The following is a 26,482-nucleotide window of genomic DNA, read 5'->3' on the forward strand; positions in this document are numbered from 1 at the left end:
GATAATATCAATAGATGCTGAGAAAGCTTTCGACAAAGTGCAACACCCATTCATGATAAAAGCCCTTGAAATTCTGGGGATACAAGGAACATACCACAACATCATAAAGGCCATCTATGACAAGCCAACAGCCAGTATCATTCTCAATGGTGAAAAGCTGAAAGCAATTCCATTAAGATCTGGAACAAGACAAGGATGTCCACTCTCACCATTGCTTTTCAATATAATACTGGAAGTCCTAGCCAGGGCAATAAGACAAGAGAAAGACATCCAAGGAATCCAAATAGGAAAAGAAGAAGTCAAACTATCACTATTTGCAGACGATATGATATTATACATAGAAAACCCCAAAAACTCCACAGAAAAGCTAATTCAACTAATCAATCAGTTCAGTAAAGTGGCAGGATACAAAATCAACACGCAAAAGTCAGTAGCCTTCCTATACACAAACAATAAATCTGAAGAAGAAGAAATCAAAAAGACCATCCCTTTTGTTATTGAAACAAAAAAAATCAAATATTTGGGAATAAATCTAACAAAAGAGGTAAAGGACCTATACAAAGAAAACTATAAAACACTGTTAAAAGAAATAGAAGAAGACACAAAGAAATGGAGAGACATCCCCTGCTCATGGATTGGAAGAATAAACATTATTAAAATGGCCATCCTACCAAAAGCAATATACAGATTCAATGCTATTCCAATCAAAATTTCAATGTCATTCTTCAAAGAAATAGAACAATTATTGATGAAATTCATATGGAATCACCAAAAACCCCAAATAGCCAAAGCTCTCCTGAAAAAAAAAGAAGGGAATGGAGGCATCAGACTCCCAGACTTCAAACTATACTACAAAGCCATAATCATCAAAACTGCATGGTATTGGAACAAGAACAGACATACAGACCAATGGAATGGAATAGAAAATCCAGAAATAAACCCACAGATTTATGGTCAACTAATCTTTGACAAAGGAGCAAAGAATATGCATTGGAGCAAAGAAAGTTTGTTCAATAAATGGTGCTGGGAAAACTGGGTCGCTACATGCAAAAGAATGAAGCTTGACCACCACCTCACACCATACACAAAAATCAACTCAAAATGGATTAAAGAACTAGACATAAGACCTGAAACCATAAAATATGTAGAAGGAAATATAGGCGAAACACTACGTGATTTGCACATCAAAGACATCTTTACAGACACATCACCCAAAGCAGTGATAGTGAAGGCAAAGATAAACAGCTGGGACTACATCAAATTAAAGAGCTTTTGCACAGCAAAAGAGACAACAACAAAAACAAAGAGAAACCCCACCAACTGGGAGAACATTTTTGCACCCAACACTAATGATAAAGGACTGATCACAAAAATCTGCAAAGAGCTGATGAGACTCAACAACAACAAAGAAAATAATCCAGTCAAAAAATGGGCAGAAGAGCTTAAAAGAAACTTCTCTGAAGAGGAAATGCAAATGGCCAACAGGCATATGAAAAAATGTTCAACATCACTTGTCATCAGGGAAATGCAAATCAATACTACCATGAGATACCATCTTACACCAGTGAGAATGGCACATATTAAAAAAACTAGCAACAACAAATGTTGGCGAGGGTGTGGAGAAAAAGGAACTCTTCTGCACTGTTGGTGGGAGTGCAAACTGGTCCAACCACTGTGGAAAGCTGTATGGAGATTTCTGGACCTACTAAACATAGAGCTTCCATATGATCCAGCAATTCCACTCCTAGGTATTTACCCAAAGGACACAGAAACATCAATTCCAAAGAACACCTGCACCCCTATGTTTATAGCAGCACTGTTTACAATAGCTAAGCTTTGGAAACAACCCAAATGCCCAAAAATAGATGACTGGATCAAGAAGATGTGGTACATATATACCATGGAATATTACTCAGCATTCAAAAAAGATAAACACATGCAATTTGCAGCAACATGGATGGCGCTGGAAGGGATCATGCTCAGCGAAATAAGCCAAAAAGAAAAAGAAAAATACCGGATGGTCTCACTCATAGCAGGAATCTAGAAAACTTAAATAAGGGACCAGGAAAATGAATAACTATAAGAAAGTGAAAATCAAAATCAACAAAAAACTATGAACCAGAGACACTTTTAGGGGGGCGGGGGTGGGAGGGGAGGGATTGGGGTCAGAATGGGGGGGCTGCAATTGTATGGGGAATATAACAATAAAATTTATTAAAAAAAAAATAAATAAATAAATCTCTCACAATAAAGTTACTTTGCCTGCATTTGACGATGCAGAAAGCCATCCCGACCAGAGAAGCAGAGGACTTAAGACCAAGAAGGCCGTATAAACAAACTCAGCTTACTTTTTTAAGATTCTTATTGTTTTTTTTTACAGTTTATTATCTGTTTGGATAAAAGCTATAAAAACTGACAAATCTGGACATATTCATGTTCTCATATTCCTTTGTGTACACAAAATGAAATTTGTTTTTTCTCCTGTAAATTTGTCTTGTTCAAATTGATAAATTATTATACCAGCTTAAAGAACTTAGGAGGAAGAAAAGGATGTTCTCCCCTACAATACCTATTAGCAGGCAAATTAATAAACTGCAGTGTAGACACTCAATGAAGTATCACAGAGCACTATAAACCATCTAATTCCTGCTACACAAAAAAATAGATTGATACAGAAATATTTATAGTGAAAGGATATAAGTGTACAAACAAAATCAAAATAGATTTATATGAATTTCAAAAAAAGTCAAAATAGTCATGTCTTAGAAGTCCAAATACTGGTGAACTCTATGTTGTGAAGGGCTTAATAGGTTTGGATTGTGAATGCAAGCCATATGCATATATCATAATCTTTGACATGGCTATCCTCATGTATATCTGAAAATTACTGGATCTACATATTAATGTTAGCACAATTTAACATTGGTGTCCTATTCCTCCAAAAGAAAAATTATAATGAGGACAAACTTGTGAAGAGTAAATAATGGTATTTATCTTGCTAGATACTAAAGCTTCTGTTAATGATCAAAATGTTACAAGAAAAGTACATTAAATTAATGGAAATACAAGAGAGTACAGAAATAAATCTATGTATTGATTTTGTTAATTCTATAGTTTTTCATTTTTTTTTTCTGAATTGAATTTTTGTTTATTATTAGTAAATTACTTATGTGGCCTTCCAACTTACCTAGCTTACTATGTGCTGTTTATTTGCTTGTTCAAGGTACCACTAAGGTTTCTTTTTTTTAGTGACATACACATTTTACAGTAATGTGTATTTATATGTTATATATAACATGATGTGTAACATAAATATGCATTTCATTGCCAACATGGAATTTAAAACTTGCTGTTTGCCCTTTTTATCTTGAAAAAGACTTTTCACATTAGGTAGAAGCATATTAAGTGATTTACTGGTAATATTAAGCAAAGGTAAACCAAAGTCATGCTGACAATATCTTGTTCTATCCTTAACTGCAATGCATGCTACTTAACTGAAATCTAAATTTGCCAATATTCCAATACCATAACCACAATAATTACCCCAACAAATAAATCTTTCAGTAATTTGGAATTACTAATGTATATAATAGATTGCATCACTGTAGGGTAAATGGTTTTCAGGCTTTTCTGCCCTCCCATCATTAGGATTGCCCTGCCTGATGGTGTACCTGCAGTTGTTACATTGTTGTAAACTGTGTTGTTTACTTCTGTGGGCCATTGAGATATCCCTCAAGAGAAGCAGAAGTAGAAGGAAAAGGCAAGAGGCAGGAGAGAGAACACAGCCAAGAGTGAAGACTTGCCTGGGGCTTGGAGGCTTCCTGGCCTCCTGCCCACCCCCCAACACCCCTGCCTGCTGTGTACCTGGTTGCTGCACTGCATGTAAAAGCTCAATAAAAGCCTGAGAAAACCACTGAGGGCTCCAGAACTCTCCTTTACCTGTCTGCCAGCTCATAGATATCCTGCTCTGTGTCATCCTGCCTCTACACATATGTAGTTTCATAATAAAAGGTTTACATGTAAAATAGAATTTGATATACACTCATTATTTCAATGATTATTGCTCTCAAGAAAAAATAAAGTCGTCCATCACTAAATAGTTTTGAGCATTCGCTTTAGAAATCTAGATTAAAATTTCCTTTTTCTAAATAGTTATCCATGCATCATTATCTTCCTAGTGAAGATGCTATACTTCTTTCTTAATTCTAATATACTTGAATGATTCATTTACAATTGAATATGTATAAACTATCTCAAGTAAAAGTTTCAACTGTCCTATGAACCCAACCTCCAAAAAATATTCTAAACAGATATTGAATAAATATATTTCATTGTCTTAGAATTGACAGTTGTAATATTTTCAATTACCTTTGTAATTTCCTAAGCATATGTAAGCTAACTTGTCAGAAATTATAATTTTGATTGAATTGCAGAGTGAGAATTCATTTCATTTGTACATGAGACACTATTTAAAAAAAAAAAAAACAACAAAACAAAGCTGCTACTAGATGTTATACTTTTTAGGAAAGATGACTACATCAACCAGCAATGAAAATGTCTTCAGAGGATTTAACATGAACGTTGAGCTAACAAAAGCCAGTCAATCTAATATTTTGTCAGAAATATAAAGCTTATTCAATCTAACATACAAAAATAACAAGATTTTATTCTAAGAGAATCCTTTGAGCTTTTTGTTACTCCATTATACACTTTACAAAGTAAAATAAGAATATGATGAATGTAAAGATTTTTTTTGAGTCAGAAATACTCATTTCCTACTTACTTTCAGAAAATAGACTGCACTTATTTATCTTCGCAGTGTTTGATGATCAGGATGAGCTCTGTTGCAAATCATAAGGGAATAAGCTGTCAGAGTAAAGTGGGAGATAGGAAATAAATCTGTGTAAAGTCACCTTACAGAACTCTTGGGACATATCCATTCAGAAGTAATAAAGAAGTTTCATTCTTGAATATCAAAGTCAATAAACTGAACGATCCTCCTTACAGTTCTAAATATAAACACTAAAATAATAGATTTTTAAATATAGCATAAACTTGTGACAGAATTATCAATCAACATTTTAGAACACAGAAAAGGAAGAGTGCAAAAAGAAACAGAACAGAACAGAAAGAGAATGTAAAAACAGAACATGGAAAACAAGAAAAACCTTCAGTGATAAATACTTTTCTTCATGGAAAAGAGAGCAAAATGAAAGGACTAGAGTATCAGGAAGCATGCAAAATGATACCAGAATTAAAACAAATGCACTTCTTTTTGAATCATTTACGTATGGTTCATATATTGCCAAAAGATACACAACTGTACCAATGTAAAAGTTTGTTAAAAATTTATATAAATTGAAAATATAAATTAAAAATTAGGTAGAGTCCTATATATCAGTATAGTTGTGTAACAGTGCTTAAAATAGTGTAATTTCCAGATATCTCTAATTAGAGAATTCCTAAAATAACTAAGGTTTTTGTATTTCTAACTTTACTCACAAGTAGTAATTTCCTTTGAAGAAAATACTTTGCTTTAATTGGAATAATTACTTTTAACCTGGAACTAGTATCATATTTTAATGTTGTGCAAATATTGAATTCATTAACTATAGTTTCTGGGACTAGAACCCCTGGGTAGAATACTAGTTGTTCTTACTGGTTATTAATAGTCCATTTAATAAGTAATTCAAAATGCAGCATTTTTATTTGTTACTCATAAAAGGCACTTATGCATAGCCTTTTATGACTAAAAATATAAAAATAAACTATATTTTTGTAGAAAGATTAACAGTTATAATCTCTGGTACAAAATACTATTTAAAGCTACTTGGCAATACTTTAATGAAAATTTTAATGGTAAACGGAAAATATTAAGCAGGTAAAGTAAAAACTAGAAATACAATATTATTGAAGACATAGTCTAATTTTATAACTACTCATGTAGGAAACAAAAAGCTATTCACTTAAAGTTAATGTCTAAGCGTATCATTTTAAAAAGGCTATACAAAGCCTGAATACTTAAAAAAGATGACAATAAGACAACAGACAATATCTATCAAATGGAAATATTAAATGGCATAACTATATTAAAATAAATAAGTTAATGTATTTTCTTTTAATTTGGATCACAATGCTATGCCAATCTCTGACTTTGAAGATACTAATATAAATCAGATTAATGGGAGTAAGTTTAGGATTTAAAAAATACCCAAAAGACTAACAGATGTAAACAAGATGTAAACAAAGAAAACCGATGTGTTAACATAAAAGTAGCCACAATCTTTTCCCTCCTTCCTAGAGACACACTCTTCACATATCAACTATGAAGCTACTGCCATTTCAGTGGAATCCCTTCCCCTTTCTCTTGCATCCAAAACTGTCTTCAGATGCTTTTGAAACAACAGAATGCAGAAGTGATGTAATACCAGCCCCAACCTATTTAGAACACTAGGACTAGAGCTGTTAAGTTTTGTTTTTTTTCTTTAACACTTCTGCTCAGTGTTTAATAAACAAGCAAAGGTGGCCTCTTGAAAGATGAGAAATCAGAGGAAATTGTAATGACACCAGACTTCTGGATGAAGTCACCCAAAACAACTAAATTTGACAATTTCAAGCTAATTTGGTATTTGGGAATAGAAGCATAAATGAAGTCATCTGAGAATATTCTCAATTGACACCAGTTAAAACTGTCTGTACAAAATCTTGCAATAAGTATTGGCATATTGAATATACGAGAAAGGAAAACTGATAAAACAGACCATTATTTTTACAAAATAGGTATGCATAAGCCACAGATGAAACCAATAATGAAATTAAATGCTTCTAAAGACATTTACAGTATATTAGCAAATAACTTTCCTGATAAATTATTGACAAAATATATTATAACTTGTAACTCATGAGTAATAAATACAACAAAAACAAGATATAAATTTGTAATAAAATTAATTGGATGCTAATTATTGATTGATAATATATAAAAATTGATAAATATAAAAATCTACAACCTGAAAATTGACTTGCTGTTAGAGCACAATGTACATCTCAATAACTTTAAGAATAGTGCTTACCTTTTTGATGACTACTTAATTAGAAATTACTATATTGAAATGAAAGTAGAAAATACCATTTTGAAATAAGTTTCATCCACTAGGAACTTTAAAAAACAAAAATTATAGCCATTCTTCATTTAATAAGAAACAAAAACAAAATGCCACCTGATAGATACTTCATACGCAACATATATATATAGAGAAAATCTAAGCAAAGAACATTAGGGGAAAAAATTAGAGAAAATGTCTTTCCTCTAAAATTCTTCATTCAGTGGCTTTTATCAAGGTTAAATGAATGTAGGCTCTGGGTAGATGGGTGACAAAATTTGGAAGGAGACCTTTCTCTATACATATATTAACCATTATATACATACCATTCTAAGTTTAGATATTAAAAGCAATGCACTTAAATCTACTTCTGGAATATAAGGAGTTAGTAAAATTTCAATGGCATTCTTCAAAAAAATAGAACAAACATTACTTAAATTTACATGGAAACCACAAAAGATCCAAAGCCAAAGAAAGCCTAACAACAACAACAACAACCCCAAAGCATCATAATCCCAAATTTAAACTGTACCACAAAGCCACAGCAATCAAAGAGGATGGTGTTGGAACAAAAATGCAAAGACCAATAGAACAGAACTGTGCTACAAGAAATCCACACTTTGATGCACAGCTAATCTACAACAAAGGATTCAATGCTAAAATGTCAACAACCCAACCCACTCAATAAATGGGCATAAGGCTTATAAATACAGTTCTTCAAAGAAGACATACATCTGCCCAAAGGCACATGACAAAAAATTCATTACTTATTGGGAAAATGAAAATCAAAGTGACAATGAGATATCATCTCACACCTGTGAAAATGGCCCATATCAAAAGCACAAATTACTGTCTTGACCCAGTGGAAAACATTATGGAGGTTTATCAAAATATTAAAAATGTATCTAACAAATGATCCTAATCTTAGTTATCTACCTAAAGATGAAAAAACACCAATTAAAGAGATAGGTGCACAACTATGTTCGTTATAGCACTATATACACTAACCAAGTTGTGGAAACAACTAAGGATAGATGAGTGTATTAACATCACATACACACACACAGGAATACCATTTGGCTACTAAAAACCTATTTAAAAAAAGATGAAATCTTGCCATTTGCAAAATAAGTCATTAGGAGAAAGACAAACACTGGATGCTTTTACTCATATGTAGAATACAGAAACAAAGTAACAGTCAAAACTAAACCAAAGAATTCCTAGAAATCTGACTGCAGTATTAAGACTACCAGAAGGGATGTTGGTGTGGAAGGTAAAGAGGGAAGGTAAAGGTAAAGGGAGGTATAAAATATGTATAAGGAGGTATGAGCCTGTACCTTTGAACCAGAACCAGTATTTCAAACAGCATTATCAATATTTTTTAATAATAATGGCTGTGTTCGTATTGAACAAGTACAGACTTTTTAAAATCTTGTCATTATTCCCTGAACAAAAGAATTTAACATTTACATATGATCTACATTATATTAGGTATTATTAGTAATCCAGAAATTATTTAATGTATTTGAGGAAATATACATAGGATGTATGCAAATACATTACATATATTTTATAAAAGGGACTTAAACATCCATGGGTTTTGGTATCTCCAGAGATCATGGAAACTATTGTCTATGAATAACAGGGGATGGCTGTATGTATATATACAGTTATATAGTCAAATACATATATTATATATATTGTTTTAAATATGGGATTGTTGTAGTTTTTCCTATTGAAAAAAATCAAATTAAAGCAGTCTTACCAATTATAAATAATTCAATTTAATACTTTATCTTACTCAGTGACAAATCCTTTGGAGTTTTCTAAGGATAAGTCCTAGTTTATCAAAAGTAAACATAAACAAAGCTAGTACATCTGAGTATTATGCTATGAGTAATGATTAAAAGGAACAGTACTCAGAAATACATAGACTATATGAAAAAGATATAATTTTAAAAATAGAACTACTGGGCCTCCCTGGTGGGGCAAGAAGTTACAATGCAACCTATGAAGCTAACCATAGCCACTGCAGCACAAGTTCAATCCCCAGCCGGCCAGGGAGCTACCCACATGGCACAGCAGACCTCTCCTGACTTGCCCGCTGCTCTCCTCTGCAGTGTATTTCAGTCAATCTGCCTATTCTGTTCCCCACTCTGACTCTGGTGAATCCTCTCACCCCCGCCCCCGCACCTCTGGTCTGTACCCCAGCTCTTGTATGAAATAAATCTTGGGAAAAAAAAATAGAACTACTATATGATCTAGCAATTCCACAACTGGGTATTTATCTGAAAATAAAGAAAAACACTGATTTAAAAGAAATAAGAACCTCTGATTGTTGCAAAATAATTTAAAATAGCCAAGATTAAAAAAAAAAAAAACTGAATGTCTATAAATAGGTGAATGGAATAAGAAGATCTGATACAGAGAGACAGACAGACAGACAGACAGACACATACACACACACATACAGGGGGCCGGGTGGGGGAGGGAGATAGAGATGGGGGGTGGCTATACAGCCATATAGAAAATAATTAAATCTTGCCAGTTACAACAACATGGATGACTAAAGCCAGACAGTGAAAGGTAAATACTATATGGTTTACATCTAAAATAGTAAACAAGTAAATAAACAAATTCTGGTGGTTATCAGAGGGGAGAGTTAGGGGATAGGTGAAGGGAGTGATGAGGATCCAGATGTACCCCTTTCCAGTCATCAGCTGCAGGAATGCAATGTATGGCATGGGGCTTAGAGGCAATCAGATAATACTTTAAATTTGAAAAATTGTTGAAAATAGATGGCAACTAGGTTTATTATAATCATTTTACATTGCATATAAATGTCAAGTTGTTATAGTTTACCTGAAACTATTACAAAGTTGTATGTCAATTATGCAGCAATAAAAATAATACTAACCCTGCGTGCATGTATGTGTATTACACATCATTTACTTTATTCATCCATTTACAAGCACTTGGAAAAAAAACTAAATCTAAATTATCATAAATAATGCAGCATTGAATCCGGGGCCATATAACAGGCCTTTCAAATAGAGGTTTCATTTCTTTCAGATAAATATCCAGAAGTTGAATTGCTGGATCAGATGGTAATTCTGTTTATTTCTAAGTTTCTGAGAAAACTCCATGATGAATGCACCAATTTGTATTTCAGCAAACCATGCATATGTGTTCCCTTTTCTCTACACCATAATACAACACAACAACAAAAAAGCTGAACTCATAGCAACAGTAGAGTAAGAGTTGGTGGTTGCCTGGTTAGAGTGCAGGTCGGGGGAATAGAGGAATTTGGTCAAAGGGAATGAAGTTCCAGTTATAAGTTCTGGGGATGAGTTCTGGGGATGTAATGTTAGAATGGTGACTATTGTTAAGTATGTTCTGTTAGATATTTTAAAATTGATAAGACAGTATACCTTAAAGTTTATCAATATGCAAAAAGCTATATGATGTGACTGACTATTAACTTTATTGTGGTAATCATTTCACAGTATATACATATATCAAATAATCACATTAAATACCTTAAACTTACAGATTTGTATGCCAATTTGTATCTACATAAAGATAATGTACTTCTATTTTCCAGTAAAATATATAACATTATATGATAGGTGACAAATTAAATAGGCATTGCTAAATAAGTTTTATGTCCAACAATTAATTCCTCTTAGAACTGACCCAATAAAAACAAAATCAGATACAATGCAAAATAGACAAATACATCTACTGCTATTTAACTATTTTGATACTAAGTGAAGACAACTCAAACCACAAATAGCATTATAGGAAACAGTGAAAATATCTGAATGTTAACTTAGTTGATATTTTCCCAGAAAGATTTTAAGGGAATTCCATTTGCTCTTTTAAAGCTAGCTTTAAAATTATGTCCTTGTGAAATATTTCTGGTTAGCAAATTTCAAAACTGATTTGATGTCATCTTCATCTGAGGATGTGGTTTGTTGCCACTTCTACCCTTCAACATAAACTACTAGCTACTTATGTGAAAGCAACAGCAACTGCAGTTTAATCACACAGAATTTCATGTATCTCTGGGGCAAAAAATCAAGTCAGCAGATAACTTTGGTCCTGATCTATACCAAGTTCAAAAATTAGTGATGAGATGCAGAGTAGCATTTACTATGAATTGTCTCTCTGGGATAATAATAATGGTCTATGGAGAAAAACTGATTTTTCTATAGGGAGTGACTACATGCAGCCCATCTATAAAACAGGTTCAATAATGTTGCCAAAAAAAAAAAAAAAACAAAACAACCCTCAAGGAATTCTCTTATGCATCCATGTGCATATAAACATTGTTGTTTTTATTTTTCAGGTATTTTCTATTCTAGCTTCCCTTCTTGGCTTTGAATTCCTACACATTACACCTAGAATCTGCTTATCTCATTATGAATCAGTATCATAATTACCTAGGATTCTCATTAGATTAAGATTTATACCTCCTGAATATATTCAGAGGTTAAAATTATTAATGTCTGATATGGATTCTAGGAAAATGTATTTTTAATTAACTCCTGTTGTTGCTTCTAATAAAGAAAATGCATGGCTACAAAAATTAATACTGTAATCATGAGGATTATACACTTTGAAGTTGGTCAGATAAGCATTAGCATACTTGTTCCAAGGTCACTGTATCACAATGAGGGCGAAGTTGGTATGTCTCTTGCTGACAGAACATTACTACTGCCAGATCCTGTTGAAATTACATTTTTTGAACATGAAGCATTTAGCACAGTGACTGGCATGTATTTAAATATTTGATAAATATTACCTAGCAACATTATTTACCTTTTGGCTGCTATTTGTGTACACTGATCTAGCCATCTACTACCCTACAAACATTGCTAAAAATGTCAAATCTGAACTTTCTATGGGGCTCCTTATTGCAGATGATTTCAGTTGTTCCAAAAACATCTGATCTTGACTTCAGTTGAAACAATTCTCCCCATGATAAATTTTCAGTATAAATGAATTATTAAATCTAAAATTGGCTCCTATGAAAACAATTTTATGAGGACAAAGAACAATTCTACACACATGAGGAGGCTACTATGAGATGGATATATAATTCAAGGAGCATCCAGTGTAAGGCAACATCGCTTCCTCCCTCCCTCCAAAAAAAAATAAATAAATAAATTAAAACAATGCCTTCAGGAATCCTGAGTTAAATACAGAAAATAGTAGGATGAGAGGAACACAGAAAGTCACTTCATCACTCATGTGAACTTCTTGGGTTTGAGATATACTGGAATTTACTGTTTGTATTCTAGAGTGTTGAAAATTAACTTAGGGAGAGAAAATCCAAATGGCACACTTTCTTTTCACTTAAAATTCATAGTTCTCTCCTACACTGCTGGTGGGAATGCAAATTGGTACAATGACTATGGAAAGCTGTGTGGAGGTTCTCCAAACTACAAAAAATGGAGCTACCATATGACCTAGCAATTCCACTCCTAGGAATCAACCCAAAGAGCACAAAAACATTAATTAAAAAGGATACCTACCTGTACCCCTATGTTTAATTGCAGCACTATTTACAATAGGAAGATTACAATTCAAAAGCTACAGAAACAATGCAAATGCCCAAATATAGATGACTGGATCAAGAAGATGTGGTATATATATATATATATATATACACAAAAACTCATGCCATTTGCAGCAACATGGATGGAGCTGGATGGGATTATGTTCAGTGAAATAAGGCAGAGGGAAAAGAAAAAAATATTGGATGGTTTTTACTTATAAGAGGAATATAGGAGGACCCAATAAAAGATCAGGGGAAAATTAATAATAAAAAAATAAGCAAAATTAACAGGCAACAATATATAAATCAGAGACATTCTGCAGGGGAGGGGAGGGAGAGGTATCAAAACAGGGGAGCGAAGACACACTAGGGACTATGGTGATGGTGCATGGGCAATTGGTGGTAGCAATTTTACAGGGACTACACATGAGAGAAGAAAGCAAGCACTGTATCAAAATGAACAATGAACAATGATCAAAATGAACATTGTTCAAAATGAACAATGAACAATCATACATATATATATGTGTATATATATACATATATATATATATATGTGTGTGTGTGTGTGTGTGTGTGTATATATATATATATGTGTATTCATAGATCCCCAAAGAGGAGCTATGCACAACCATGGAATAACACTGCCAAAACAGACATTTCAGTTTTGGTTAGTCTCTTTCTTTTTCTTAGTCTATAGTATATAATCATCTTGACAGTTGTATGAATAATTGGTAAAAGGGTTGGTTTTACCTTTAGGAAAGAATTAAGATGGGACAAATTGAACTACTCTGTTCTTTTGGATTAGGGGCAATTTTTATGGCTTTCTACTCTCAGGGCACATTTAGTAAAATAATAATGGATAAGCCACAAATAGACAAAATGGAAGCTACAATTTGTTACATAGCCAAAAGATCAGAGGCGTAGCCTAATGCTTTATATTAAGACTACCGTCCAATAAATGTTTGCTTTGAAATTTAAAGTCTTTATTCCACTAAATACTCTCTAAACACTGGTTTGTAATCAAATGCCTAAACTGAAAATAATTCTGTCCATCTCTCATTTATATCAATTTACCAATGTAACACTTTTTCTTTTGGATTTTGTTTTGCCTGAGAAAAGGCATAAATAAAAATACATCAGATTTACTTTTGGGGAGTCCATTCCAGATACCCAGAGAAGAAGAAATAAAGATTCTGAATACATTCCCTCCCCCCCGCAGTTATAGATATTTAGGCAAGTAGCAGATACAGCTTAACTCCAGATGGGCCTCAGAGTGAGTGGACTTGATAGAGGGAAGATGAGGCATTCCAAAGTTTATGTCTACTTTAATGTTGATATTATCCCTAAAAAGCATTAACATTTTTATGCAAACATAAAATGATATGGATGCACTTAGTCATATTGTAAACTAACAAACCATTTAAATTGTATACTAAGAGTGTAAAATATGCAGTTAATATATTAATGTAGTATGTATTTATATTTTTATAAATAAATTGCATTGCAGAGAGAAAACAGCAATAAATCCTCTAAATTTCATGATAAATGTTGATTCCTACAACCACTATGATGAAAAAAAATGTGTGTCACAATATAATCAGTTTTAGTTGAAATTTATACTTCCAATTATCTTACAAATCCCAAGTTGGAATGGAATCTAAATGTAAGAAGATAATAATAATATCCTATACCACTGAAATAAGCAAATATAAAGATTCTCTGGGGAGGCAATTTTTAAAACTATGACTTAAAAAAACATCGAAGATAAACTTTAATGGAATATGAACCATAAGTCACTAAATACACATGAATGTGACCCCTAATGACTAATAATCAGCAAAATCAACAATAGGCTGAGATCTGGAGAGAAAAAAACACTATATAGAAGGTTAAATGGCAAACCATTAATATTTTCAAAATTATGATATTTTAAAATGTATGAGTAAAAAATATTGTTAAATTGGTGAGTTAGAGGTGAGAAGCAGAAGCAGATGTATATAAATAATTGAAATTACAATTCATTTTTTAAACAGCAAAATGTTTCTGACTAAAGCTGGAAATACAGGTATGAGGAGATTGTGCAAAATTTTACAGAGAAAATAAATATTAAAAGATGAAATATAAATTAGAACATATTGAGGAGCTCTACTGACCACTTAGCATTTAGGAGAAAATAAAAGATGGTAATGACAATATTTGAAAAAATAGTATGTAGTTTTATGGTTGCCTTGGTGGCATGCATCTGAAATGCTATGATGTTATATAATCAAATACAGCCTTATAAATCAATATTATCTTAATGGAAAAAATTGAATGAGATGGGTCAAAAGTAAGAAAAGGGAAAATAATCATGAAATCCAATATTTTGAAGCCTCTAATATTTTGAAGAAAATTAAAAAAAATGAAAGGGTCAGATAAAACCAAAATATAACACTTGTAGGCTGACTGTGGAAGAGGGAACTGTTGAGAAGGTGGGAGAGGAAAGGGACTAGAACAAAGGGGGATGGAGCACAGAGGTCTGCCTGGTGGATAATGGGCTTGGTGGTGGTCACACTATGGCAACAATTCCTGGAGGGAAATCCCACACTTCTATTATAAAAACAATGATGTAAACCAAAATTAATTCAGTAAAAAAATAAATTCAGAAAATTAACAAAAAACTAAAAGAAAAAAATATACCTACACATGTAAGTGATAGAAGTATATTAAAAGATTCAGGAGATAAAGACAAATTTATAATGGAAAAATATTAGATTGACATCTGACTTCTCTATCTTATGACCTATAGACTACAAGCATATGGTCTGTCCTGGTGAATCTACAATGAGAATTTCAAAAGAATGTGCATTCTCCAATTACTGACTAAATTGTTCTAAAAATTTCCACTAAATCAAGGAATTTCCAGTCATTTTATTTAACTTGATGTTAAATACTCTACTATCTGTTTTGAGACTTGCATACACATATACTTGTACATTCCTTATCTTTTCGATTCTGTAAATATCCCTTTGTTTATTGAAAAAGGTTTGTTATTAAAATAACTATTTTTTAATGGATAATCTTTCCTTTCATAGGCAAGATAGTGAGGTCATATTCTTATATCCAGTTAGAGGACTTTTACTTATTAGTTGGAGCATTTAGAATTCTAAAAATTAAGCTATTGTTGATAAACTTAGATATGCTCATTGATTTCAGATGTTTTCTTTTATTTCATGATACACAGATATAGTAATTAAAGACTTTGCTAGTTTAAACACTGGAGCAATTGTATACTGACATATGTTCTCCCTGTAGATTGTATTCTATAATCCTACTTTTTGTATGTCAAATAATTTTGCATCATCACATTATCCTGGATAATGTGACCTTTATACTGTATAGACTCCTACTTAAAGTTTAAAAGGATATTATCTAAAGTGAAATTCAGAATGTAATCTCTGCTTCTCCTTTTCTGGGTAGTGCCTTACATTCTAGTTCAGTTCTCAAAATGTGTGCTATGCTGGCTTATGTCAGTGGGACACATGCATGGTATCCAAGACTTTTGCTATATATAAAATATTATAAAATCTGCATTTTCTTAATAATCTCTTTTCAAAAGTTTAAGTTTTCTAGTTATGAGCCTGGTAGACAGCAAAACTTAAAGTGCAGATAAATAGCCTTGATCTCAAGGGCTTCAGGACTTTCATTATTAGATCTTAACAGGGATGATCAAGTTGAAATGAAGTTATCAGTGAATGACCCAATCCAGTATGACTGTGTCCTGAGAAAAAAGGAAATATGGACACAGACATAGGCAGAATACCAGTGAAGATGAAGAATTTTTGAGGCAGAGATATACATTGACAAATCAAAAAATGCCAACAATTGACCTGAAACTACTACATTCTGAGAGAAAGAAAATACAGAATATCCCTCACAGACCTTTGGAAAGAACCAACCCTGCTGACTCTTTGATCTCTCACTTCAGGCCTCCTGAAATGTAAGACAATAGATCTCTGCTCTTTAAGACACTCAGTTCATGGTACTTTGTTTCAGTAGCCTAACTGATGTAGATCCTAGACACCTAGATATTTTTCTACATACTTTGCTCTAAATACAGTCTATTTTTTTATGAAATAGTCCACATTTACACTTTTGGAAGACTAGAATTTATCAAAAATTAGAAGCAGCTCATTTATTCTGTGTTGGCTACTATTAAATTTTATCTTATTTATTTTATAAAATAGTTATCATAGAAAAATATATTTTACATACATTTCTAGGAAGTATAAAATAAAATACCAAATGCTACTTTTTTATACATAATAATTGCATTTAGGACCCTGAATTTCAGTGTTAACAAAGATGAAGATAAAACTTCTAGGAATGAGACAAATAAAGAAACTAAAGCACAGTGTTACAAAAAACTAAAATCGATTACACACCCACTCACACAACAAGGGATGGAACATATAAATAAAGCAAGAATTAATGAGAAAATTGTTGCACACTTGGCAGGATATTGTTCAAAGGATTACTAAAATAGAATCATATCCTGCATTTATTGATACTATGAATCCCCATCTTCATCCTGGGACTTCTTTGAATAAATCAATCAATACTAAGAATTACTGCTGTGTGTTTTAAAAATATTTTGCTGGCTCAAATGTTTAACAACAGTTTTCATATATAGGATACCAAACCTACTGGCATCAGCAAGTAATATTAAAAAATACTTGGAAGTCTAATCATTAATCTGGATTTGACTATTAAAATTAGCACTTAAAGACAACTCAGATAATTTGCTATCTTCTGCCTTCTCTTACTAATAATTTCCTTAGCATAAGTGCATAATTTGAATGAAATCATTTTCTAGTTCATAAGTTGCAAGTGAGTAATTGATAGAGTTGCAGAAGCAAACCAATTTAATCTGTTTTTAAATGTTTGCTTTAACAGAAACCTTTTTATTGTTTAAATCAGCAGCTTCCTAAGACAGATGTGTTTGTTCAATTTCAGAAAATATAGCATCTGCGCAAATATAAAAATAATAGATATGGGTGAGTTTAAATAGCAAACATGAAAGCAGATTTCTGTGGATTCACTAGACCCCCTTGTTCTTTGGCTTTTGCTTGGGGCCCAGAGTTGCTGCTGGTCAAGCTAAAATGTAGAGGCAGGCAGGGAGCCACTCACCAGGACAAAAGTTTTGGTATGAGGGTATCTGCTGAAAACAGCAGGCAGATTTTATGGCCAGATTAGCATAACCAGCTATACCACCTTGACAGGAAGTTAAGTATAAACAGGCACTAGAGATAGAATATTTTTTTAAGATTTATTTTATTTATATAAGAACTGGGGTACAGGCCAGATCCACAGGAGGGTGAGAGGATTCACCAGAGACAGAGCGGGGAACAGAACAGGAAGACTGGCGAAATACACTGTTGAGGGGAGCAGTGGGCGAAACAGGAGAGGTCTACTCACCATGTGGGTTGCTCCAAGGCCAGCAAGGATTGAACCAGCACTGCAGAGGCTGCTGACAGCTTCACAGTGCTGCACTCAACTGCCTGCATCACCAGGGAGGCCCCAGAATTTTTTATCAGCAGCAACAATGAAGCCCCCCAAGCAACAGTCCCCTCCAGCTTGTACCAGACTATTATGTGACCCCAGAACACATCTCCACCAAGCACATTCCCCTATATAGTTGGCTCACCTTCCCTGAATCTGATACCCAATAAATGTGAGATGGGGTGCTTAGTGGGGGGAGGTGCTGCATCTCCATAGGTGTAAGCCCTTCTAGATGTCTCTCTCTCACTACTTGGACTTTGAGTTGTCTCTCTTCCATCCTGTGCTGCTCCTAACACTGCCACCCCACAAAGTGACAGATTTCCTAGCCTTACTTTCTATCAAATAGTTGGGCAGCCCCAAATCATGTTAACATAATTAGTGCCAATTAATGTGTGTTGAATTTAGTACTAAATCTTTTGCTGATCCTGAAGCCTAAAACATCCACTGACTCATCATCACACCTTAAGGAATGATACAAACATACACTTTCCAAATGTGTGTGACAGGCCCTCAATGTGTCACTGCAGAAGGCAAATATGCACTTGTTAAAACTGTATATGATAGGAGCTGCCATCCTGCCTGTAATGATACAGGATTCTAGCATTCATCCCTCTCCCTGTCACAGCTATAAAGTTTTAAATATATAAAAAAATCAAAATAAAAATATTTGTAATAATATAAAATGTAAACTGAAGGAGATGAGGGTATACATGAGTTAGGACTTTTAGCAGCAACTCAGACTCAGGTACTTTGAGCTTTTGTTTTTGTGTCTTTCCTTATTAATTTTCACCAAAGTTTTAGTTGCAAGTAGTATATAGTATGTGCAGCTAAAACTTTGATAGAAAATCTACAAATTTCTCATCAGGGAGTAATGCATTAAGGCCAGGTAGACCATAGTATATACATACGTTGTTTGAAGGAGAAGCTGACAAGTCAGAATTTCTGTTTAGAATCCCATAAAAAACTCACTCCCAGGCTATGTTAACCACACATGTTTTGCACATACCCAGTCAGTTCAGATTTCTCTTGCTGCATAAAAGTAGAACTACCTATTTGGTACGAATTGGGAGGTTACTTGTGGGGTCTGGGAATATGCAAATGTTTTTCCATATAAAATAGTAATAACTTTGGTCTAGAGATTAAATCTCTGTGCTGTCACCCCTTTGTCCTGATTTTGATCCCCAGCCACGGAGCTAACCCACATATGGCACAGCAGACCTCTCCTATCTCATCTGTTGCTGCCCTTAGCAGTGTATTTCAGTAAATCCACCTGTTTACTTCCCACTATGTCTCTGGTGAATCTCCTCACTCTACACACCTCTGGCCTACACACCCATTCTTCTACATAAATATAAAATAAAATAACAATAGCATTACAGGCCCAAAATGTAACATACCAAATCAAAGCAAGCAGGAACATGTTACTTAGGGATAATGAAAGAAGCTTATATAGCAAAGAATTTGAGAACCCCATTGACGAACTACCTGAAACACCTCAGCCTAAGCCTTCACCTTACAGGTTCAAATTAGACAGGCAAAAATCATCAAAACCATGCATTTGAGAAGAAAACAAATTTGACTCAATACAACACCTGAAAATCTAAGCACAAGAAAGTTAATTGCCTAAGGAAATAAACCATCAACATTCTCCAAAGGATTATAAAACCTACAGCCCAAAAATATAACATTCACAATGTCCACAACTATACCAAAACTGAGGAAAATAAGGATCCATTCTCAAAGGAAAAGTCAACCAAAGACATTGATTCAGGAGATGACTCAGGTATTGAAATCATTACATAAATGTTTTTAAACAGCTATTGAGACTATGGACTACAAAGTGAAGACACACATTTAAAATCCATGAATAGGGAAAAATTATAGAGAAATAGGAGGTATAAGGACAAAATGGAAATTTACAAATAAAAATACAGTATTCAAATGAAAGAAGATGAGCAATTTGTCTTTTAGGTATGCTATCATCACTAAGAACCATTCCTGATCTAAATAGGCCCATAAAAATTATTTACTCAAAAAATCATAAAAGATCAATATAATCAAATGTAATTCAAAATAAATCATACAGCAGGCTACAAATTAAGTGAAACAAGAAAATTTTGTTTCCAATACAAAATTCCCATTTTTATAAAAGGGCTAAGTCATGCTGTACTCTTTACTTTTTAAAATATGAATATCTCCTATAAAGACAAAATAAAAATTGATCCATTGAAAGCCTTAGATAGCTAAATAAAATGTTAACATTTCCCCATGATTTTTAGCTGTGCATGTAAGAAGCTTGGAAGTCACTACTCCATCTATCATCAAGAAAAAAGCTGAACAAAGTAAAATATTCAAAATTTCTCTTAAAATAACAGACCAAACAGCTGCCTGGAGAGTAAGGCAGATAATAGAGAATCACAACCAAACCAAAACAGAAATTCACTAGCTGAGACCTCCGCCAGAACCAGTCCCAGAGCAGGAAACCTGAATTGTAGTCGACAAACTGCTGCAGGGCTATTGCAGACAAAGCTAAGAATTAAAACTCCAAGGGGAACAGTCGTGTGGCCCGTGGACACACACAACTTTGATTTTTACTTTCAGGAGCTCCACAGAGAAGGTTCTCACAAATACTGGAGAGAAATCCTTAGGAGCATCTAGTAGAGGAAGAGGAAAAGGAGCCATATTTAAAATACAGCTGAGGGCCTCCCTGGTAGAGCAGGGGGTTAAGCACAGCACTGGGAAGCTATCTGCAGACTCTGCAGTATGAGTTCGATCTAGGCCAGCCAGGGAGCAACCCACATAGTGCAGCAGACCTCTGTTGTCTCGCCTGCTGCTCCCCTTATTTCAGTCAGTCTTCCTGTTCTGTTCCCTACTCTGTCTCTGGTGAATCTTCTCACCCTCCCATGCAACTGACCTGTACCCTATTTTTATTGTATAAATAAATAAAGCTTTAAAAAAATGTTAAATCAAGAAGTTTAAAAAAAATGAAGATGTATGTACCTATTAAAGAAATTGAATTGGTTATTAATAATCTTCCTACAGAAAGCAAAAGAGCCAGATAGGCTTATGTGTGATTCCATCAAACATCTAAGAACAGAATTATGCCAATCTCTAGATTCTATTCCAGAACTGACAAAGGGAAGTTATGAGAGCATTTCAATTTGTTTCTTCTCCAAAATAACTGTTATTCCCTTTCTCCTAAATTAGAAATTAACAGTGGAATATAAGTATTGACAAATCAAATTATGGGTAGTGAATTAGATATATTCAAATAGTTTTTGCTATAAAAATTTTCATGTGATATTAAACCTTAGGTTTAATTTGTCAAATGCAGTTTTAAAGTAATATACAGTCAGCATAGAGAAAGTCATATGATTTAATACATGAGGGAAATATTATATTAGTACCTTATTTAGTCACTAATATGTAGTTCATACACAGTTAATACACAGTCATCTTGAAACTAAACAAATCAAGATTATTTTTATAATTAGTGAAAGAATACAATGCTCTTGTATTTACTAATGCATTTGTTTTACCTTATGGTTCTAACAATGTTTTGCATTTTCTGAAAATGCAAACACAAACAAATTCTGAAATAATTTTATAATTATCATGTTTCAATTAAAAGAAATCATTGTTAGCTTAATGATTTACATAAATCTTTGTTGTAAATTCTAACTAAAATATAAAAGTGTGCTTAATGCAGTATACTGGGTGCTGGCAATCTGTTCATTCAAGGAAATATAATTAAATTGGGTATCAACTTGTGCTGCAACCACTGACTCAATCCTAATTAATGCAGTTGTGCCCCCCAAAATCAGAGAAATAATGTGACTGATTTTATCTTCTCATTAAGAGGATTATTTGCTTCAAACTGATTCAAGTGTTATGTTCTTTAATCTCTGAAGGGAAAAAGAAGTGCCATCAAAATGATTTAGTGTGAAGGATTCAAACTGAAATTTGAAAATGAATACATGGGGTCTTGTAGAACCTCTACTAGTGAACCAAATAGAAAAACATTATAATGAACTGTTGGGACAGGAAGATTGATGACAATTCTTACTCATCTTTTCTGCTAAAAAAATTGGTAGCAAGTAGTAGCATAATGTACCTCTCTTTTAATATGATTTAAAATCCAAAGAGATCTCTACATTACCAGAAATAAATTTTGAAGAAAAATATCATTCATATTCGTTATATCAGAAGACTGGCAATGTGTTATGGAAGTAAATATTTTTAAATTAAAAGATTAAAGGGATGAAAATATAATTTCTGAAATGATCAGTCTACAGTATCATTAATAATACTTAATAGTAACTAAGCAAACGTTATATTTCAATTTTAATATGATGTGGGGCAAAGCACAGAGCATTTTAGAGCAATGCCAGTAGTTTGTAGGATCCTATTATGACAGATACAAGTCATAATATCTTTTTCCATATCATAGAATATTTAACACCAAAAATGAACTCTAAGATAACCTATAGACCTTGTGTGGTCGTGATGTTTCAAAGTACATTAATGAGCTGTAACAAATGTACCACTCTAATGGGAAATTACTGATATGGTGGAGACTATGCAGGGTCAGGAGATATATTGAAAATTCTCTGCCTTCATTTCAAATTTTTATGAAACTAAAACTATTCTAAAATAATTGAAGTCTTAAAAACAATGTGTATATTTGTATTTCCTCTTTGGAGAAGTTTCTTTTTAGCTCTTCTGCCCATTTTTTGACTGGATTATTTTCTTTGTTTTTGTTGAGTCTCATCAGCTCTTTGTAGATTTTTGTGATCAGTCCTTTATCATAGTGTTGGGTGCAAAAATTTTCTCCCAGTCGGTGGGATTTCTCTTTGTTTTGGTTATTGTCTCTTTTGCTGTGCAGAAGCTCTTTAAGTTGATGTTGTCCCAGCTGTTTATCTTTGCCTTCACTATCAATGCTTTGGGTGATGCATCTGTAAAGATGTCTTTGAGGTGCATGTCATATAGTGTTTTGCCTATATTTCCTTCTATGTATTTTATGGTTTCAGGTTTTATGTCTAGTTCTTTAATCCATTTTGAGTTGTTTTTTGTGCATGGTGTGAGGTAGTAGTCAAGCTTCATTGTTTTGCATGTAGTGACCCAGTTTTCCCAGCACCATTTATTGAACAAACTTTCTTTGCTCCAGTGCATTATTCTTTGCTCCTTTGTCAAAGATTAGTTGACCATAGATCTGTGGGTTTATTTCTGGGTTTTCTATTCAGTTCCATTGGTCCATGTGTCTGTTCTGGTTCACCAGGCATATGAAAAAATGTTCAACATCACTTGCAATCAGGGAAATGCAAATCAAAACTACAATGAGATACAATTTCACACCAATGAGAATGGCACATATTAACAAAACCAGTAACAACAATGTTGGTGAGGATGTGGAAAGGAACTCTCCTGCACTGCTGATGGGAGTGCAAACTGGTCCAACCACTATGGAAAGCTGTGTGGAGATTGCTCAACCTATTAAAGATAGAGCTTCCATATGATCCAGCAATTCCACTCCCAGGTATTTACCCAAAGGACACAAACATTAATTCCAAAGAGCACCTGCACCCCTATGTTTATAGCAGCACAATTTACAATAGCTAAGCTTTGGAAAAAACCCAAATGCCCAAAAATAGATGACTGGATCAAGAAGATGTGGTACATATACACCATGGAATATTACTTAGCATTCAAAAAAGATAAACTCATGCAATTTTCAGCAACATGGATGGATCTGGAATGGATCATGCTCAGCGAAATAAGCCAGAAAGAAAAAGAAAAATACCGGATGGTCTCACCTCATAACGGGAATCTAGAAAACCTAAATAAGGGACTAGGAAAAAGAATAATTATAAGAAAGAAAAAAATCAAAATCAACAAACAACTATAAACCAGAGACACTTGGTGGGGGCGGGGAAAGGAGTGATTGGGGTCAAAATCAGGGGATTACAATTGTATGGGAAATATAAAAATAAAAAAAAAAATTTAAAAAAATGTGTATAATTTACTTTTAAGTGTAATGGAGGAAATTAAGTGGGAAAATTTATTTGGACTTCCAGGCCTCCCCTGATGGCGCAGCAGTTGAATGCTGGGCTGTGAAGCTGCCCACAGCCTCTGCAGCGCCAGTTCGATCTCTGGCCGCTGGGGAGGGTCCCACATGGCGCACAGACCTCTCCTGCCACACCTGCTGCTCCCCTCAGCAGTGTATTTAGTCGGCCTGCCTGTTCTGTTCCCCTCTCTGACTCTGGTGAATTCTCTCACCCTCCCGCACTTCTGACTATACCTGGTGCTTGAATAAATAAATCTTAAAAAAAAAATTATTTGGACATGCAACACAACACACACACACACACACACACACAGTGGATTCACTTATCTCAACACATCAATGGAAAATAAGACAAACATTTTTTGTGGACACTGTGTTTTAGTGCCACACTACATGTTTGCACTTACTGATCATCTAGAATTTACCATACCAAACTGAGTATTTAAATATACAATGACTTTCCATCCCTATGCATATACTTCCACTTTTCATGTCAGCAAGTAAAAAAAAAAAATCATTCTACCCTCTAAGTAGTCATCAGTGACACTGTAAATGTTTAGTTTAGAATTCAAGTCTGTCATGTAGTCAGTGTCAAAATTGTTTAAATAACTAATGTATCTGAACTTCAGCCTTTCATCCATGAGGATGAACAACACCCCACCTGCAATGTTGTTCATAGTAAAAATAACTAAAGTATTACTGAACACCACCTCTGTGCATAGCACTGTGCCTTGTAGCTTTCTCTATACTTACCAAAGAAATCCTTGTAAGTCATTATGAATCCCACTTCACCAATGGAAAAAACCACAAACAAGTGATATTAAGTAATTTGTCCAAAGTCACACAGCTTGGAAGCAGCAAAACCAAGATCTGAATATGAAAATTTTATTCTCCAAAGGTCATTATCCAAATCACTACTAAAGTGATAAAAATCATAAAAAATTATCAATTATCTAGAGACATGTGATTAACTTTATTATATTATACCTTTCTTTACCTTAGAAAATTCTACTGTTATTTTTCCATTTAAAAATTATGGCAGGGCCTCCGCAGTGGCACAGCGGGTTGAGTGCAGTACTGTGAAGCTGTCCACAGCCTCTTCAGTGTGGGTTTGATTTCTGTCCAGCCAGGGAGATTCCCACATGGCGCAATAGACCTCTCCTGTCTTGCCCACTGCTCCCTCAGCAGTGTATGTCTGTCACCTGCCTATTCTGTTCCCCGCTCTGTCTCTGGTGAATCCTCTCACCCTCCTGTACCTCTGGCCTATCCCCCAGCTCTTGTATAAAAATAAATTTTAAAAAAATAAAAATGTTTTTTTAAATGTTATTTTTTAAATGTTATTTTTAAAAAAATAAAATTTATTTTAAAAATAATTTTTAAAAATAAATTTAAAAAAAATAAAAATTGTCTCTCCCCAATTTTTCTAAACATCTGTACAATATACATAGTCAACAAATTATTGAAAAATAAAAATTTCTTAAATTTATTTCTTAAATAACTATTGTGCATCTAACAAAGATGACTACAGTTATGGATAAAATATCACATGTATCTTAGTAGTTGTATAATAGAAATGGGACTCTGGAATATCTGGAGAAAGAACAATTATGTATTAAAGAGGTGAACACAGGTTATAAAAGTGAGTAAAGCAATTAAACTACTACTCCTTCTAGCTTAAAGATTCTGAAATGTCATTCTCTTAAGGAGATTAGATATACTCACACACACACATGTATACATATATACATGCACACACATACACGCACATATATAATGAGGTAAAGGAAGTGAGACATAGGCTAGGCTGCCATTGTGACAAGAAAATGCTTCCCAAACCCACAACTGTCTCCTTACAGTTAAGAAATTTTAGGATGTTTCCTGGCAGTAGTCAAGAGTGAAAGGCTCCAATCCAAGGACAGGGAACATGACAGTGGCTACCAGTCATGTGACACTGAATTTGGGCCAAAAGACAATAATGAATTTATGGGACATAAATCTAATACAGATGTGTAGGAAATCATTGTAATAACTGATACAAAGTTAATGAATAAGATAGGAGATGTTTTGGAGTGTAACAAATAATCTTGCAGTGATGTTTTAAGTGAGAGAACTTGTATAGGCCATAGATGGAAGCCTGTGAAATAGCAATATTAGGAAGAGTGGCGAAAGAAATGAAATCACTGAAGAAATGATAAGATCCAAGAGAGG

At 33.7% G+C, this 26,482-nt stretch overlaps 2 long non-coding RNA genes across 2 annotated transcripts in view; one reads left to right on the top strand and one right to left on the bottom strand.

Moving 5' to 3' along the window:
- The window catches only part of LOC129145057 (uncharacterized), a 188,335-nt gene that overhangs the window by 145,034 nt on the left and 16,819 nt on the right, over window positions 1-26,482 (top strand). The window lies entirely within an intron of this gene.
- The window catches only part of LOC129145058 (uncharacterized), a 64,887-nt gene that overhangs the window by 19,992 nt on the left and 18,413 nt on the right, over window positions 1-26,482 (bottom strand). Inside the window, exon 3 of the long non-coding RNA XR_008550092.1 lies at window positions 4,784-4,841. This is a non-coding gene — a long non-coding RNA (uncharacterized LOC129145058). The remainder of the gene's footprint in view (window positions 1-4,783; window positions 4,842-26,482) is intronic.

This window comes from Talpa occidentalis, unplaced genomic scaffold, assembly GCF_014898055.3.
Source record: "Talpa occidentalis isolate TD23 unplaced genomic scaffold, MPIMG_talOcc4v2.1 talOcc4.8, whole genome shotgun sequence".
Lineage (NCBI taxonomy): Eukaryota > Metazoa > Chordata > Mammalia > Eulipotyphla > Talpidae > Talpa > Talpa occidentalis.